At 35.7% G+C, this 17,102-nt stretch overlaps 1 long non-coding RNA gene across 1 annotated transcript; it reads left to right on the plus strand.

The window, feature by feature from the left end:
• The first annotated feature begins 2,423 nt into the window (after nt 1–2,423).
• LOC114138854 (uncharacterized) lies at nt 2,424–11,777 on the plus strand. Its single transcript, XR_003594329.1, has 3 exons — nt 2,424–2,703; nt 9,772–9,949; nt 11,040–11,777. It is a non-coding gene; the product is annotated as an uncharacterized LOC114138854 (long non-coding RNA).
• Nucleotides 11,778–17,102: the final 5,325 nt, after the last annotated feature.

Here is a 17,102-nt window from a genome sequence, read left to right on the forward strand (position 1 = left end):
AGAAGCTGGGCTGTCACTGCTTCTTAAAACGACCGACCACATTAATCTGAGGCTCATTCTGCACAACATAAAGCATTAGTTCTGCTACTGTTTCTGTTTCCTTCCATGGAAACCAAAAATGACTGCAGCCAGGTTTAATTACAGGCTTATTAAGTGAGTGGTCCTATGAGGAGGAAAGTTGTGGGCTGGGGACAAACAGATGTTCCAACTAATGAGTAAAATTATGAATCACTTTACATGCTGCAAAATAAACTAACCATAGATAATTCTGGTTCCTAAACACATCTGACTCTCTGAAGCCATGGTTTGAAACTTCTCCAGTTCGGTTCTCTGCAGATTATCTTTAAGTCAGTGACTGAAGCAGAACTGAGCCAAGGTTGAGTTTTATTCTCACAAAGATTTAATCTCATTTTTAAGGCTTTGCATAATCCATACTCAACAAGTAATAATTAAATGATAAGGTGGACTGCCCCCACATCTAATTGTCATTATGCAGAAATTTCATACTTCAGAAGGTTCTTGTATGGAAATTCAATATTTCATCATTAACAGTGAACTGCTGACAGAGCACTCTGAATATAATACAGATATTAAGTTTCTATAATGCAGAGAAGGGTTGTGACTCATTGCTCTGGAGATGAAAGTAAGCATGAACAAAAGGTCATGGGTGTGCAGCTGCTTTGGTCCAGTGAGCTGTGGGAATATGTTTGAAGATGCATACCTGTAAATCTGAATGCATGCTCTGCTGAGCATCTCACTCTATCTGCTGGCAACTTAACAAATCAAACCCCTGAGCTTCAGTATGTCAATACATGTTCCTGTGCTGCAATCACCTCTCTATTCCCAATCACTCAGATTCCTACTGACCGCTCTGCAACATAAGATTTGAAAACCTTTGGATATTTGACATAATTTGCAAAAAGAATCATTTAACTCGACTGGTGTTGTCTAACGTTGCTTTGAGTGAGGCTCGGCCCGCTGCTGTGCTGGGGAGGCAGCAGCGCAGCGGGGGTGGCAGCATGGATCAACAACAAGCTGGACAGCCTGAAGGCATCAACAAACGGGAGGATGAGGAATAGACATCTTGAGCAACATGTCCCACCTCCTCTGTGGTGGGCTTAGAGCTGCAGACCATCTCCAGCCTCTGCTGCAGCATCGCAGGACGGCATGCTGCAGTTCAGGTTGTGTAATGGTGAAATCATTCACTCCTGAGTCATAGCTGCAGCATGTATTAAATATCATGTTTGATCCAGTGTTTAACTTCTGTTCAGTCATCCATTCTTTGGTCTTCTATTCTCTGTCACATTTGGGAGGAGAAGTGTGGCCTGGACAGGTCACAGGTCTGTCACCATGGTAACAAAGACAACATATCAATGTGCATGTCAGCATGGTGAGAGCATGCAAACCCTGAACAGCCAGAGGAGCAAGCCATGTGACAGCGTATCCATAGACAACAACCCACCTGCAACAAAGGTCAATTTATTGAATACATTTTATATGAGAAATGATCAAAAGCAGCAAATAAAGCAAGAGAGATTTAAAACAATTTGCAGCAGTAAAATCACATAAAACATGAGAAATATATTTAAAAAATGAGGACAATAAATACATAAATACATTGTGTATGTACCCATTTCCCAGAGTTTTCTTAATGACTTTAAATCATGTTTTTAATGCAAACACAGCATGAAATCCTTTGTTTTAGCACTTCATCTACCTTTTTACTTTTTTATATGATAAAGGTTTCTGACACTTCTATGGTCTATTATTGAATGGATAAACAATGCAGTCCATTTTTGTCAATCGATCATATAACACAAAGTAAGAAATAAAACTCAAAATAAGTTGATTCTATGATCTGTATTTGTTTAGCTCATGAAGACAATGTATGCATTTCTGTTTTTAGAAAATGCACTGTGAGTGAGAAATATTTTCTGCATAAATAAAATGGCATTTGTTGGGTTACCATTTAAAGTCATAGGAGCAACTATAAAGTGCTCCTATGAGGAGAGGCAGTTTGTAGGGACCAGAGTTGGGTAGTACTAGTAATTTGTTACATTAACTCAGTTATATTTATTTGAGTAACATTTTGTGGAAAATGTAGTTTCAGGAGAATTTTGACTGCAGCTTACTTTTTACTTATACTTGAATGAATATTAAATTGTAATTATGGTAATTATGTTATTTATTTGCATAGTTTTTGTTTTGTACTGAAGCAAAAAAAAAAAGTTTTTAAATCTACCAAGTTACTACCAAAATTTTCCCACAGGTCAGTTTTTCTATAATATTGTCCAATCTTATTTAGCAACCTTAAACAAATCTTCACCTTATTTTTTTTTTAAAAAAAAAGTAAGTCCAGTTAAAACCGTTTTTTGTTTTTCAGTTTTGCTGATTTTAATTAGCAGCACCTGTAGCTTCGGTGTCTGACCTGCTCACCTCCCCAAACACTCACTCTGCAGTTTGTGACTCAAACATCATCTGCTTAACCTTAAATTTTTGAAGCTCACTTTTAATAACAAAAGTGCTTTGATCACTTAACAAGCTGGACCATTCTTTAAGAGTCGGCTGTGTCAAAGGATCAGTGAAGGAGTCTATTTATTGAGTCAAAGGCCCTCTTCAAGCTGAAGTTTTCTGCCCTTCTGTCTGCACCTTTTAATCAAGACTTCACTCCAGAGACTCTTTGTCTTCTCTTCAAAAAGCTAAGTAAGGCTTTACTTAAATGCTTTAATGCTTTCTGTATTTGTGTGCTATGCTGTTGTTATGCTGCTGCCATCTTGTTGATAGTTAGAGATACTGTTTGTCTCTTGGATGTTAATTTCTGTTTGGATGCTGCTGCTTTTTGTGGGTTTTTTAATTAATATTAACTATGCATGAATCTACATTGCTGGTGCTTATTGGTGTTTTGCAGGTATATCATAAAGCTGTGTTTGTTTCTGAGAGAACAAATAGGAATATAGTGCTGTGGGTATTTCTGCTTTTGCAATCTTCTCTTAAATTAGAGCCTCTGGTTTGTTGGCTTGGTTTCATTGTGAGTTTGTGAGATCTGAGGTTATTATTGTGCTGCATATTGGATGTAAACATGCATAGTCTCCTACACAAAGCAATGCATGTGCAGTTATTAGTATTTTGTATTGAGATATTACTTTCCTGGGAGTCCTCTGATGCACAAGACTGGTGTTCATGTTTGGATTTTTACCTCCCAGTTTATATTACAGTTAGAAAAAAATACCTCAAAGCAATATGACAGCTAGCTGTACCGTTCTGCATATCATAATTGAATCTAAAATGGAAAGCTGCTGATGTTTCCTCACTGCTTTTTACCAAGAAACCAAACTACCACATTCTGCTGACCATCTTCCTGTAATCTTCCATATCATTCATGTGATGGTTGTTTTTCTTCTCTGTGTTTTTTGGTTCCTGGGGAAATCTATAATTATCCAGTGTGTGTGTGTGTTTTCCTGCTGCATTGTAGGAGGAGTGCTACATTTAGATTAGTTTAGACAATTCTACTGAGGAATGTTAGTAAGCTCCTGCATGTTTGGTTGTTTTTTGTGGGATGTGCAGCTTTTTTAAAAATCATATTTATTTTTTTCAGTTTCCACTACTAAATGATTTCAAAATAAAAGTTGGCTGCAAGTAGATGTGCATTCTAAAATGTTCAAACTCAATAGTTGCTTTTAGAGAAACAAACGCAGAATACAACTTTGAGAAAAATATCTATGAAGTTTCAAGTGCGTCTATGGATTCTGCAGGTTATTAATAGGCCAAATTTGCTGCTCTGTTCTTGATGAGAAACCAAAAAACACATTTAACTAAAGAACACAATTTGAACCAAAAATGTTTCATGCAGTAACATTTCTTTTGCTTGAACCCAGCCTTCTTGGTTTCATTCAATGAAGTTTTGTTGGTATCTTGACTTTTCCATTTACTTCCCAGAGAGCCTGCATATTTCCTCACAGTCTGCCGAATCGTTGAACCATTCCCTTTGATCAGAATATGCTGTTAGATCTGTCTGCTGTTATAATCGAACTGAAAACCACTCACTGGCAGAATGGTTTGTAGAACTGTAAAGCCACTGAATATGCAGATTATAAGCGATCCTCTCTGGGTTGCTCTTTAAATTAGGTGTTATGAGTTTATATTTATAAAAAAAGTACAATAAAATATAAAGAATATTTATTTTCTTTAACATCTCCCTCCAAATGCCTTCATTATGCAGCTTGTCAACTTAAATGTCCATTGTCCACTTTGTACATTTTCACTTCAAAATGATCAGGATTTTATGTATTTTCCTTTTTTGCAGTATATATTTAGGAAAAAGCTTTTGAAATTTGAAGTGAACATATCAGGCACATTATCAATACCTGTTTCTATTTAATTCTCTTTAGCTTTGTTTCTGAAGGGGTCTAATTTTGCAGAGCTAGATAGTCATAGTCATGGAGTCTGTTTATACCTTTCTCCATCTCGCATGGTTTAAATTCCTCTTCTTCCTGTAAGATGTCATGCTTTTTGCAAGTGCGGGGTTGATTTGCTTCTGTTTGTATGTGTTAATGTCGGCATGTAAAGGTAGGAGTTTGGTAATGATGCATGTCTGCTCAGTTCCTGGATTATAAGGACTTAAGTACAAGATGTGTTGGGATCCAGGCATAAATACACTTTTTTTTGTTGTTGTTTTTCATTTTTCAGTATTTAGATCCAAACAAGTCTTTCTACATGAAGCTTCCAGTTATTTCATTAGATCCAAACCTTGGATTCGCGTGGTTCCATTAACCCACATTATGATGTAGATCCTTATTATGGTATAGATTTAGGTGAAAAAAATTTGCTTTACTAAAAATAGAAATTCATCTTGAAACCTTCCTTTATGTTTTTATGCGAGATTTCCAGCTGATCTTTATCCTAATGACACCATTTCATTTTTGTCCCCTTCAGTTATGTTTTCTTACTCATTTCCTATATTTTCTTTGGTTGGAGTGAATCTACAGAACAGTGCATCAGTTTTCCATCTCCTGTTTTTGGAGAAAAGCCATCAGCTTCCTGGCATTAATAGCCCTGTCTTCTTCCTTGGATTGTTTTCATATTGTTCATCAAATATCTGAGTAAGCATGGCTTTTTTTTTTTATAAGTGCTATCTTTTCAGTTATGGCCAGATACTTTCACACATTTTACTGGTTTCAGAATATTTGACATGTCTGTGTTTTTCCTGATTTAATATAGCAAAATGTTTTTTCTTGAAGTAGAACATTATTTGAAATTGCACAGTAAAAAAAGCAAAACCATCAGCAACATCCGAGAGGAGAAGACAAAGAGTACACCCTGTGGAAAAATACAGTATGGAGCACATTATGCAGTATTCATCAAAAGCAATAACGGGTACCACTGCAGTAAGACTCTTTCAGCTGTCCTCTGGTGGAGAATTTCCAAATTTAAAAATAAAAGCGGATGTTGAAATTGCATTATATTGGGTCTTGCAGTAGAGAAGAGCCCTGCAGCTCTCTGAACACTGTGAGGAAAACATTATTGCACATGGCAATAACTGCTTGTGAATCTACTGCTTAATATCAATGCATTATGTCTCACTAAGTCACTCGGGGAACGTAGAATTAATATATTAGACAAATTACCCTGAGTTTGCTGATGTTTCTTTGAAGTTTAGAAAAAAAAAAGATGTTTTCAGTCTTGTGTTTGTTTACTTCACTAAAAGTAGAGAAGTAAACCTGCTTTATTCCAGGTTTTGATTCCAGGAATGGAATCAAAACCTGCTTTATTTTAATTCTCCTGTATTTCCTATCCTGTTAAATACAAAAGTTTTATGCATGTTAATTTTTAAAACTGCATTCTTACTGGAACTACAACTTTAATGGTTACAAAGTCTGAATTAAATTCATGTCCCAAAAATGAACAGAGAAATCACAGTAAATCTGAGTTAAATAATATTTGAATGAATAAATCTGAAAAAAACCCAACAAAAACGAAAGTTTCTAATGTTTAATGTGTTTTGTTTTCTCCTCTGCTGTCTGGGATGTTTGCTCCTTCTCACTTGATCCAACTCCAACAGCAAATGAAGTAACTTTTAAAAGTGGGGGAGCAAACTTGTTTTTGCTTTCTGATTAAAATCTGACCACTCTCTGCAGTCAGAGAAATGTATGAATAAACTTGCTTTAAATTATAAGGCATAAAATAATTTAAAAAAAAACCTCTTGAATCTTAGTTTCACTCTCCTTCACCTTTCAGTAGGCTTGACCCAACTCTTGAGTCACAGTGAGATTTGAAAATAAGTGGCATCATATTTTGCTCAGTACATTCATGGAGAAAGGAATGGAATCAAAACCTGCTTTATTTTAATTCTCCTGTATTTCCTCTCCTGTAAATCAGATGAAATACAATAGAAATATTTTCAAGGCTGTCGTGTCGTCTGCGTTGATAAAGATGTCAGAAACATAGTTATTTTTGAACCAAGTCTCCCTCCAGACTCTAAACAGATTTAATCACCATGTAGTCAAGATGGAAAAAGTGTCAAGCTTTCACCTGAAAATAAACTTCTGCTTTAGTCTAATCCCTCCACTCTGAGTAATCTGTTATTTTGAAGTTCATTTGATTAATCATGTTTGCTACATTCTGGCTTACAAATAAACATAAACACTCTATTAAGCTTGAATGTCTGCAAAGTTTTCCTTGCTTTTTATCTCTGCAGTTTTTTGATTAAAAACACTTTTTTTAAAGAGACAAATTAAAATAACAAATACCCATAATTTTCCAACAGAATATGAATGATCAATCCAAACTCTTAATATATTGCATCTAAGCCTGTGTCTAATATCGCTGGGTAATTTGTCAGTTGACTGAATAAAGCTTTCCTAATTCATGTTCTTTCCAAAAAAGAATAGATCATACGAACTCTTGGTCTGCTGGTCATAAAGCCTAAACTGACATTTTAAAGGTGCAGCTTTGATTTACTGAAGAGGCAACAGATTGGTCTTAAATATATGCAGGTATTTCATGCATATTTTTGAAAAATTAATAAAAAAAATATTTTTATTGCTTCTTCAAACTTGGCTACAATGAGTCAACTGGGTGTGAAGGCATCTGCTTGTATGCACTGTTTGTGCACCATGAGGCTTTCTATAAACCTTATCAAGATTCATCAAGTAAACCTCATGAAGGTTTACTTGACTCTACCTTTACTCTAGCTGCACCTTCATGTATGTGAATACATTTTTAGAAATTTAATGAAGATTATAGGAGAATTGCTTGAAGTCCTCGCAAGGGAGGGACCTGAGAGAAAACAGTCAACCTTTCTGGACTGACTAATGATCACTGACCAAAACAGAAATCTCAACTTGAAGTTTGTTTGAAAATAGACTCTTCGATCTTGTGCTTAAAAATCAATAGTGAATAATCCAGCTGGGCCATATAAATTCAGCAAGATATCTGGTAAAAAGTCAAGAACATCCAACAGACCCCATGGTATTGTTCCATATGTGGTTTGAAGGATTTGAAAAAATCTTAATAAACCAAGAAACTCTTTTTCTGCAGAACCAAACTGTCTCACCCTAAGGACGAGACACCAAAAACACAAGCTGCAGTGTTTATATATGCTTTTCAGTACAGCAAAGGAGTTCACACTCTATTTATTTATGGGAAACAGAACTGATGCACAACAGTAACTCAACACAGCAGCGAGCCTCTCATGTCAGCCAGCAGCTTGCGAATCTAATGGATATGAAATCATTTGAAGACAGTAACATACTCTGGACAGAGCGAGGAGAATATCTGAAGCTAGTGAAGACGGGTGCCTGGATGCAACCACAGCTGAACAGGGTGTGGTGGCCCCTTGCAGTTTCCATGTTCTATAAAAGGGTAACACATCTGAATCCAGTCCTAACAGCAGGGGAGATTATAAACCAGTTTGTAATCCTGCCACCAATCCTCAGAATAACAAACACTTTAAATATGATTCTGTGCCTTTCCAACTCAATTTACATTTTTGTCATCCTCCTTCTGAGCCTAAAACTATAAAAAGAAGTTAAAACATCTATTTAGATACAGAATTCTAAAGACATTTAATCCTTACATTTGATTTTAACTGGGTATATTTTAGTATTTAATGTTTTCTTTAAATCCAGTTCTTAAAGAGTCGTTGGACTTAAAGAGTCCAACGACCACCTGGCCAGTAGAACTGCTTTTCTATGTTATTATTTTAATATAAATGTCACTGTATTTTAAAGTAGAGGTTGGTTAATGAGAGTGAAAATATAATCAAATCTTTACAATGTTTCTATGGTAACTATTGGAGTTTCTGTTCAGCTTTCAGAAGTAAAAAATAATCTGTTCTCAATAGACATTGAAATAAATAAATATGCCCGTATAAGGTCATACCCAAGGCATTGAGCTATTTTATTTTGTCTTCTCTGCAAATATTGTCCCTGGACCATCATCAACCAAGGCTTTTTTTAATAGCTAAAAATATGTAAAATGAATGTAAGGTTCTAGAATCTTATTTTTTAAATGTAATTGTTTAATAATTTCTTGTGCAATTCAACCATTCATAGATTTCTCAAAACTGCCATGACATTCAGAGAAAAATGGCAAATTTGTCTTCATAAATTCTTTTTGTCATGATATTATGCCTCACATATTCAGGTGTGTGGGACTGAATTCTTGCACAGTATTTCTTATTAAAAAAATAATTGCTAATCACAATCAAGGATAACTCGCTATTGCTTTTTTATTGCACTGGTAATTATTTTGCAGCCACATAATTTGACTATAAACTAAATCAAGGCTCATTAAAATGTAATTGAGGCTCCAGGTTATTCACTTCATTGAACAAAGCAGCTGCCTCAAAATAATACAGAAATCACAAGAAAACTAAGGGATGCAGAATTAACTTCTTCAGTTATAAATATATGGATAAAAGCTGTTCATTTACCTGGAGTCATGGAGACAAAGTAGTGGGATTATTCATGTTGGTGTGATCAAAACCCAGTAAGCATGTCGACCGATATGAGAAGTAAATAAGTGTCATTATTTTATTGGCTCTTTCAGATGTCTGCTCACACTCAACTGGAAACACAAACTACTCTATGGTTCTGCTGAGAAAATAATAATAAAGATGTGCTGAATGGTATTCCTGTTATCCATTTGTGTAATATCTGACTGTTTATAAATTGGCTATGAGGCAATGTCTTTATTTTAGGCTGATGCAGAAGAAAAACTAGAGGAATGAAATTTCTATTGATCAGAAATTCCTTTCAGTTATATTACTGTTTGTTATGATGCAGTAAAAAATTACCCTTAGGAAAAAGATTTTCAGTTTTACCTGATTCCTATTTTTCACACAACCACTTGTTATGATTATAGAAACACAGCATGTATAATACAATGTTCTTTTGGAAGCTGGAGTATTAACAAACTATGTTGAGGTTCATAAACATATTGATCTAATTACTCTAAATCAACTTGAACGGTGAATTATGTTTCAGTCTGAGTTTTCTCAATGACAGCTTTCTGTATTTCCCAGAACTCATCTGTAGAGAATTAACCTTAAAGTAAACATGAGAAAAAGTTACTATTAATAAATTTAATCAGGAATTCCCTTATAACACTAAAGTTGACCAATTAATGATTGACTGAGCTAAAGAAATCGAACAAATCTAAAGGCTAAAATAGAAAATGGCATTTCTACTCTACAAGCTACAGCAAAAAAGGAAGTTTATGATTTGTGAATTTAATGTACAAAATAATCACCATCTTCTCTGTATGTTGTAGCAGCAGCTTATCTACAGCTGAAACGAAGCTGTTAGATAATAAAGGTCCAGTTGTGTCCCAGGATGCTCCCTCGACTCGGTGGAGGTAGTGAGAGACAGAACTACTCTGGGTAAAATAACATCACTGATGGACAATATCTTCCTTTCAAAGCATGAAGGGAACTTCCTACTCAAACTAGGTAAATAGAAAAACACATCTCCCCAGTTCTGAAGTCTTTACTTCCACTGGCTCCATGTAGTTCAGAATAGATTTTAAAATGCTTCTGTTACTTTATAAATCAATGAATAGCTTAGCATCAACCTGCATTATAGACCTGCTACTGTGTTAACTGTCCAGACCATTTAGATTTTCTGGTTCTAGTCTGAACCAAACATGGAGAAGCAGGATTCAGCTTTTATGCTTCTCTAATCTGGAAGAAACTTCCATAAAACTGTAAAGATGCTGAAACACTGAGTTCCTTTAAATCAATGTTGTTTAGAGCCGCCTTTGATAAATACCCAGAGCATTATAAAGTAAAGTATGTTTTTCAACCTATCAGCATTTTCCCTTACTTTTCAGACGTTAGGATAATACTGGTGGGGAAATTAATTTATTTTTGACCAGATCTGAAAGTCTAACCAGACCATCTTGAATCAACCTGGGGGAAAAAAAGTAAAAGGTCAAATTTGAGGTATTCATGTGCTATTAAATGCAAAAGAAAGCACAGGTTTTGATTTGTCTGAAACAGTAATTGCACTTCAATATGTACTCTCTTTAAACATTTGATTTTGATCTATCCTAGATTTAGCTGAAATTAATTGTAAGAGTAAATTTAACCTTTTCAGTTGTGGATATTGGAAAAATACTGAAACAAATCTGAAAATTACTGCTCTATAACCCTACTGGCAATGATGATGGATTGGAAAACTCTCAAAACTTAAATTAGTGTTCTTCCCAGATGTGAAATGCTGTGGGCTGTGTTGTATGAGTGAGTGTTTCTGCCATAAACCATCAATAATCAATGCCTCAGAATTGGTAATGACCACAAAACCCTTTCCACTGGGGAAAAAAAAAGATAACGCAGAAAGTACTGCAACATGGGTGGTGGCCACCCAGAGCTTGGAGGTTTGTCTTCGACAAGTGGGGTTGCACCCGTTTTGAAGTGTGAGTAATTAGCCACATGGGTAGCAGCTTAAAAGTCATGGGCTCTCTCAAAGCTGTCGTCTGTTGCATGCTGATAACATTGACGTGCCCTTCTCTTGTCTCATGTTTTGCTCCATGCCAAACAGAAAGGCCGGAGCTTTACGCAGAGGAATGGAAGCTCGCTCGGAAGAGAGGATGTTGAGGAAGACGGTGATGGATGAAGAAAGAGTCTCACCTTTAGTCATTAGTAAAGTGACCTTTTAAAATCAATGACAAGTGCTGTTGAAGGTCTGGACATCAAGCTGACCAGTGTGATGGGGTTTGAGGAAGGCGTCTTTCAGGGCCTTAAGTTCAATGGTATACTAATCTTGCACATGATCAGGATTCATATTTTTCCATCAAGATAGTGATGCATCTATGTGGATGGATTTTCTTTGCATTGTCTTGACTCATCCAAGCAGCTGAAATAGCTTCTCATTCAAATGTACTTTTTTTTTTTTTTTTTTTACTGTATTAGTTTTTCATTATTTTAATCAAGTTTTGATTTCTATGCTTAGTCTTCCTAAGGCTCTTGATCTTTTTCTTTGAAAGGTTCTACACATAAGTTACTTTGGTTGCTCTTAGAAGCACTACTTGACCTTTTAGTTTTGTTTGACACTATTGCTGCAATGTTTAAAATTCCTTTGTATCTTTGCCAACATTGCAAAAAGTCTTGCTGTACATTATAATGTGTCATTAACAAACTGATAATTCAGCATGTTTTTAACACTGATTTATTCTATTTTGGGGACATAAAGTGCTTTTTCAAGCTTTTGTTGGCTTTAGGATGACTTCAGACTTGGACAAATATTAAAGACTCAACATATGGACTTCTTGAACCTGAACCAGAAAAATCTACAGTGTCTTTTTAAAATACAGTTCATGATTTGCAAATGCTTTTACTGTTCTGAAATTGTTTCCTATGAACCAAATATCATGAAGTTTCTGCATGAACTTCTTGAAGATGGATTAAATATTACTTAAAATGTGATTTTGTCTGAAACTGGAGACCTAGATGGATCCATTTCTTATTTTTCCTATTGAAAAATAAGAAATTGATCCAGAAATGGATCTATTCTGCACTACGTTCATCTTCTGAGACTAAATTGGAGGAAAAGATGATGTGAAAGTTATCATCTCAAAAGCATTGAAAAGAAATGTCTTTAGAAACCTTTGGTTCTGGTTGCTTTTTCCTCTTCCAGATTCATAATGCTGTATCATGGATTTAGATCAAAGTATATATTTTAATCTCACAGTCCATGTTTTTGATATCTATGCTGATTTTATAAATGTGCAATCCAAAACTTACCAAAAAGTGCTTGTCTGACCTTCACTAGAAGCTGTGTATCGACAAGGTGAAGTAATAATGATACATTTGTTTTCATTTGTTGTTTTGAGACTGAAAATAAAATAAAATACTTTGCTCTTATCTGACTCTGGAGGAGGTGTTAAAAATATGCAGCAGACTGAAAGAAATATGTTTGCCACCATTTCAGGCACTACTGACACTGAAATCCACAAAACATAGGCCACAGTAAGAGAATGAAATTGATTTCTTATTGAAGGAGCCAAAGAAAGCTGCAAACAATCAAGCTGAGATGGACTGACCTTCTCTGGATCCGCAGAGCATTGGAATTCCTTTTACTTTTCATTTTTTGGTAATTTCAGAGGTTATCTCTGCTCAGGCTTACTCAGAGCTAAGCTGAGTATTCAAAAAGCAATTTGAGTTTTTCTGTCTTCATTTTAAAGTTTTACTCGAGATTCATTTTCAAATTAAACATTGAACACCTGAATTTAACATTTTTAAAATGCGTAAATAATGACATTCAAAAATTGACAGAGCACAAGCTTGCATTTGCTTGCAAAAGTCTCAATATTTACCTCAATGTTTAAGTTTAAAGGTGCCCCTTTTAAAAGAAATACATAATCATAAAGATTATATTTAAGTTGATTTTTAGTTAAGCTTCTATCTTCTGTCTGTGAATCGGTTTCAGATTTGATTTTGAGTACAGATTAATGCATGATGTCTCAGTCCAGCTACTGCTTGTTACAAGCTTCTATCAGCATTTGTTTGGAAGGAAACTGTACTTTTTCCTTAATATTTTCAGTCACTCAATATGGAAACGGTTTTGCATCCAGTTGATGTCTTCCAGTAAAGCTCAACAGTATCTGCTCAGTTTGAAGGTCTTCACATCTTTCTCCATTCTGACACATTTCACCCATATTTGTAGTTCAAATTTTCTGTTTTTATTTCACATTTCTTAGGCAAAATAGTATTTTGAGTGGGTGACCTGCAGTTCATATTTAAAGAAACAGCTCAGGTTCCCTACACTCTGTGTGTTTTCACATCTAACAGTGTGCAGACTTGGTTCGAATTGGGACCAAAATTGCAACATTTGCTATATTTTCAGCTGCTGCGTTTTGCTTTCACACTGCACTGTAAAACCAAATCCCTTGAGCAACCTGTGTACCATATCGCCAGAGGTGGCGCTGCACCAAGGACCACTGAAGGGAAATGATATGAAAACCTCTGAAGACACTGAGCACAACTTCCAGTGGAAAGTGTCAGGATTTAGCTGTTTTGTCTTTGGCAAAAGACCAAAAAGACAATTTCTCCTAACACTAACGCTAGACTGGCTTATTTGGTTGTATTTTTCCCAGAATTCCCTGTGCAGATCTCACTTTCCTATATGAACCAGACTTCCTAAGCAAATTACCTGTTATTCAGTTAAAGTGGACAAAACAGGGATTCTGAGAATACCTTTCTCCAGCAGTCAATGTGTGGAAGATGAATACAGCCTAAATATGTCCCAAGTCCATTACAGAGCAGACACAACCATGCACACACACTTACAGATAAATTAGAGAGACTAGTTGACCTAATAGTCATCTCTTTGGACTGTAGGCAGAAGCCAGAGTACCCAGACAGAACCCATGCATGCAGGGGGAAAACACGCAAACTCTATGTAGAAAGGCTTCAAATCCAGGGACAGTCTTTTGGCAAAACAGTGCTACCAACCTCTCGATTGTGCAGGAAATTGATTCATACCCTAAAACATTAAACGTCTGAGTGGTGGAACTCAATAGATGACAACTACAGAGAAGAGATGGAACTTTTCATGAAGTAATGTAATAAAAACAACTTGCTCCTGAATGTGGACAAAACCAAGGAACTGGTGATCGACTTCAGGAAGAAACATCCTACGGTCCCTCCATTCTACACCACAGTAGAGAGGGTGCAGCTCAAGCAAGAAGAATTCCTGGAAATTCACTTTTTGAGGCCTCAAAGGTCGGAGCTTTCTCCAACTTCTACACAGGCACCATTGAGTGTGCTGAAAAGCCACATCTCTGACATAAGAACAGCAGTGCTGAGGCCCTGAGAAGAGCGGTGAGGTCAGCTGAGAGGCCTATTGAGGTCATGCTGCCATCTTTTGAGGGCCTGGTCAAACAACTCTGCTTATCCAGGGCAAAAAGCATCATGAAGAGCACCTCAAACCCCATCCATTGCCTGTTCTCCCTGCTGCCCTCAGGTAGACGATATCATAGCCTGAGGTGCAGGTCGAAGAGGTTATTGTGGAAATTTCTTCCCAACTGCCATTAGACCGTTGAGCTGCACAGAAATAGCTGTTATTCTGTAGATTATTATATCATACAAGTCTGTCAAAAACCCTTTTATTGCCACCAGCATTTCGCTTGTGGAATATTGAATATGTTTGGTTTAATGCATGTTAACTGAGTTCATATTATCATACACCCTAGGACAACATTGCTGGTAGCATTTGTGTTTTGGAATTTTTTTAATGATGTAAAGCACTTTGAAATGCCTTGCTGCTGAAATGTGCAATACAAATAAAATTTGATTGATTGATTGATTGATAGCCATCTGCTAAGGACAGAAATGTCCACAATGGTCACTGACAAGATATAAATACTAATTTACTGAAATTTAAGCAATAGAAATCAGACATTGCTTTGGAATTGTGGATTAACAAACATTTTTTAAAAATTAAGAAGGCCTGGACAAAAATTATGGTAGCTGTAACTTAATATTTTATTGGGTAACCTTTTGAGGCAGTCACAAAAACAAAAAGCAAGCAATGAACCACACAAAGAGGTCGGTAGACCAGTCAAAAATTGCATTCCATTCAGAGTTGTACAACTTCAAAAATTTTTTTTAGGTAAAAGTAAAATGTAGTAAAGTATTAGGAAACAAAAGGCTTCATGAGTACTGAGTTACTGATCATAACATTGGTTTTAATATTTTAAAATATCAGACCAATAAAATGTAGAGCTATGTAAAAATGCTAACATTTTAAAAGTAAGAAGAAGAAAAAAAGATGCAAATAACAATTACAAAATAACAAATTTGAGCAGAAGCAAAACGTTTCCAAACTTTTTGAAAATAAAACTTATTGGATGGATGAATATTTAGTGCACCTAAAAATGCCACCACATTATTTTGGTTTTTATAATTTTGAAATATTTTCATGTATAATTTATTGGATTATTTTTAAATGAACAAACTATATCTATATTTTTTATATTTTGCTTGCATTTCGGCTTGTTCATCTGCCTGCATCTACAGCGCTTTCCTGAGGTTGGGATGGGAGTGGTAGTGGCGAAGCGGAACCTTTGTTCGGGGGGGCGTTGCTTCCGGGTTGGTTTTGGGGCGGAGTTCCGGTTTGCCTCAAACGCAATCTGGATGCTAGAGGCTTCTATTTTATTATCCTTCTGGTCAGTACACGGTGAAAACACATCATGACTACTCTGTAAGATGTTTACCTTTTGTTTGACCAGTATATACCGGTTTCTGACCGGTTTCTGTTGCACCATTTTGCAAATAGTTGCCAGTTTTATCAGGCGAGGGTAAATGTGACAGTATGCCAGCCCGCGCCTGGGGAAGTCCGACGAGGGAAAGCGATTATAAGGCTGTGATATCTTACTAACTCTGGGTTTTAGGAGTTTTATTTTCCTTTTGTTTAAATAATATTCAGTGTAAGCTGCTTGTTGACTCATAAAGTAGCTCAGAGAACGAGAGTAAAGTGAGTCCAGCCAAAGTTAAAGGTATAGAAAATATTCTTTGTTCATAAAGGGTGGGAATTGAGGTTAAAGTTGAAACAATGCTAAGTTAAATTCTATATTCGTTTTGTAAGTCTTGTAATTCTATTTTTGATCGGTATTCAGTTAAAATCAGTGTAAAATTTGATACTTATGCCAGTTAATATAAGTACTGTATATTAGTACAGTTAATATAAGTTTTGTATATTAACTTATATTAAATTTGTCCTGGTAAAGTGGAGCATTTGGTGGACAGTATTGCATCCCTACAATTCTTTTTATTCCTACTCAGGGACAGAATTTGTTTTCTGTTCTTAAGTAGAGCTACTGCATTTAGCTCTACTGCTAAGTGCAGTAGAGCTCTAAAAAGTTGATTTATCCTGTTTGACACACCATACCTTGGTTGTCTTCATCTAAGAGAAGGATGGAAATGTGAAAAGGGTAATGTGTGAAGTTAATTACTTGTGAAAAAGTAAACCAGTTTTATAAGACAACGGTAATGTAAAACATTAACACTGTTAACAAATAAGGAAAACGCAATCTGGATGCTAGTGGCAGTACTTCGGTCGTCATTGCTGACTTCTATTTTATCATCCTTCAGATTGTGCTCATCGCTGTTAAAGCAGTCGGGACCTGTAACAAATAGATTATTATTTTCCATGCAATGTTAAATGCTAATGAAAGGATGACTCTGTATTTTATGAGACAAGTGGCAACCTCAGGCCATTATTTTAGCTTTAGAAAGTCTTCCAGTTATAAAAACAATACCTTGTTATGATTACAAATAGCTGTCAAAAATTTAAAAACGAGCAAAAATCCTTCCAGCTGCACGGTACCTATACAAAACCAAAGGCACTAATCATCAAACAATGCAATGCCTCAATCAAAAACAAGAACAAAAGCCTCAGAACTAACATAACAGAGCTACACCAACATGCTGCCACTATGAGTGCTGCAATTCATAAAATTTAATATTTTATGCGTTATTATACTGTTATTGAACATAAAATAGAAAACAAAAGGGTGACTTGCACTGAATGTCATTGTGCAAATGTGTCCTGAAAAACAGAGGAAAGCAAGATGGTTAATACGTCTAAAAGTTTACCATTCCT

The sequence above is a fragment of the Xiphophorus couchianus genome, chromosome 23, assembly GCF_001444195.1.
Source record: "Xiphophorus couchianus chromosome 23, X_couchianus-1.0, whole genome shotgun sequence".
Lineage (NCBI taxonomy): Eukaryota > Metazoa > Chordata > Actinopteri > Cyprinodontiformes > Poeciliidae > Xiphophorus > Xiphophorus couchianus.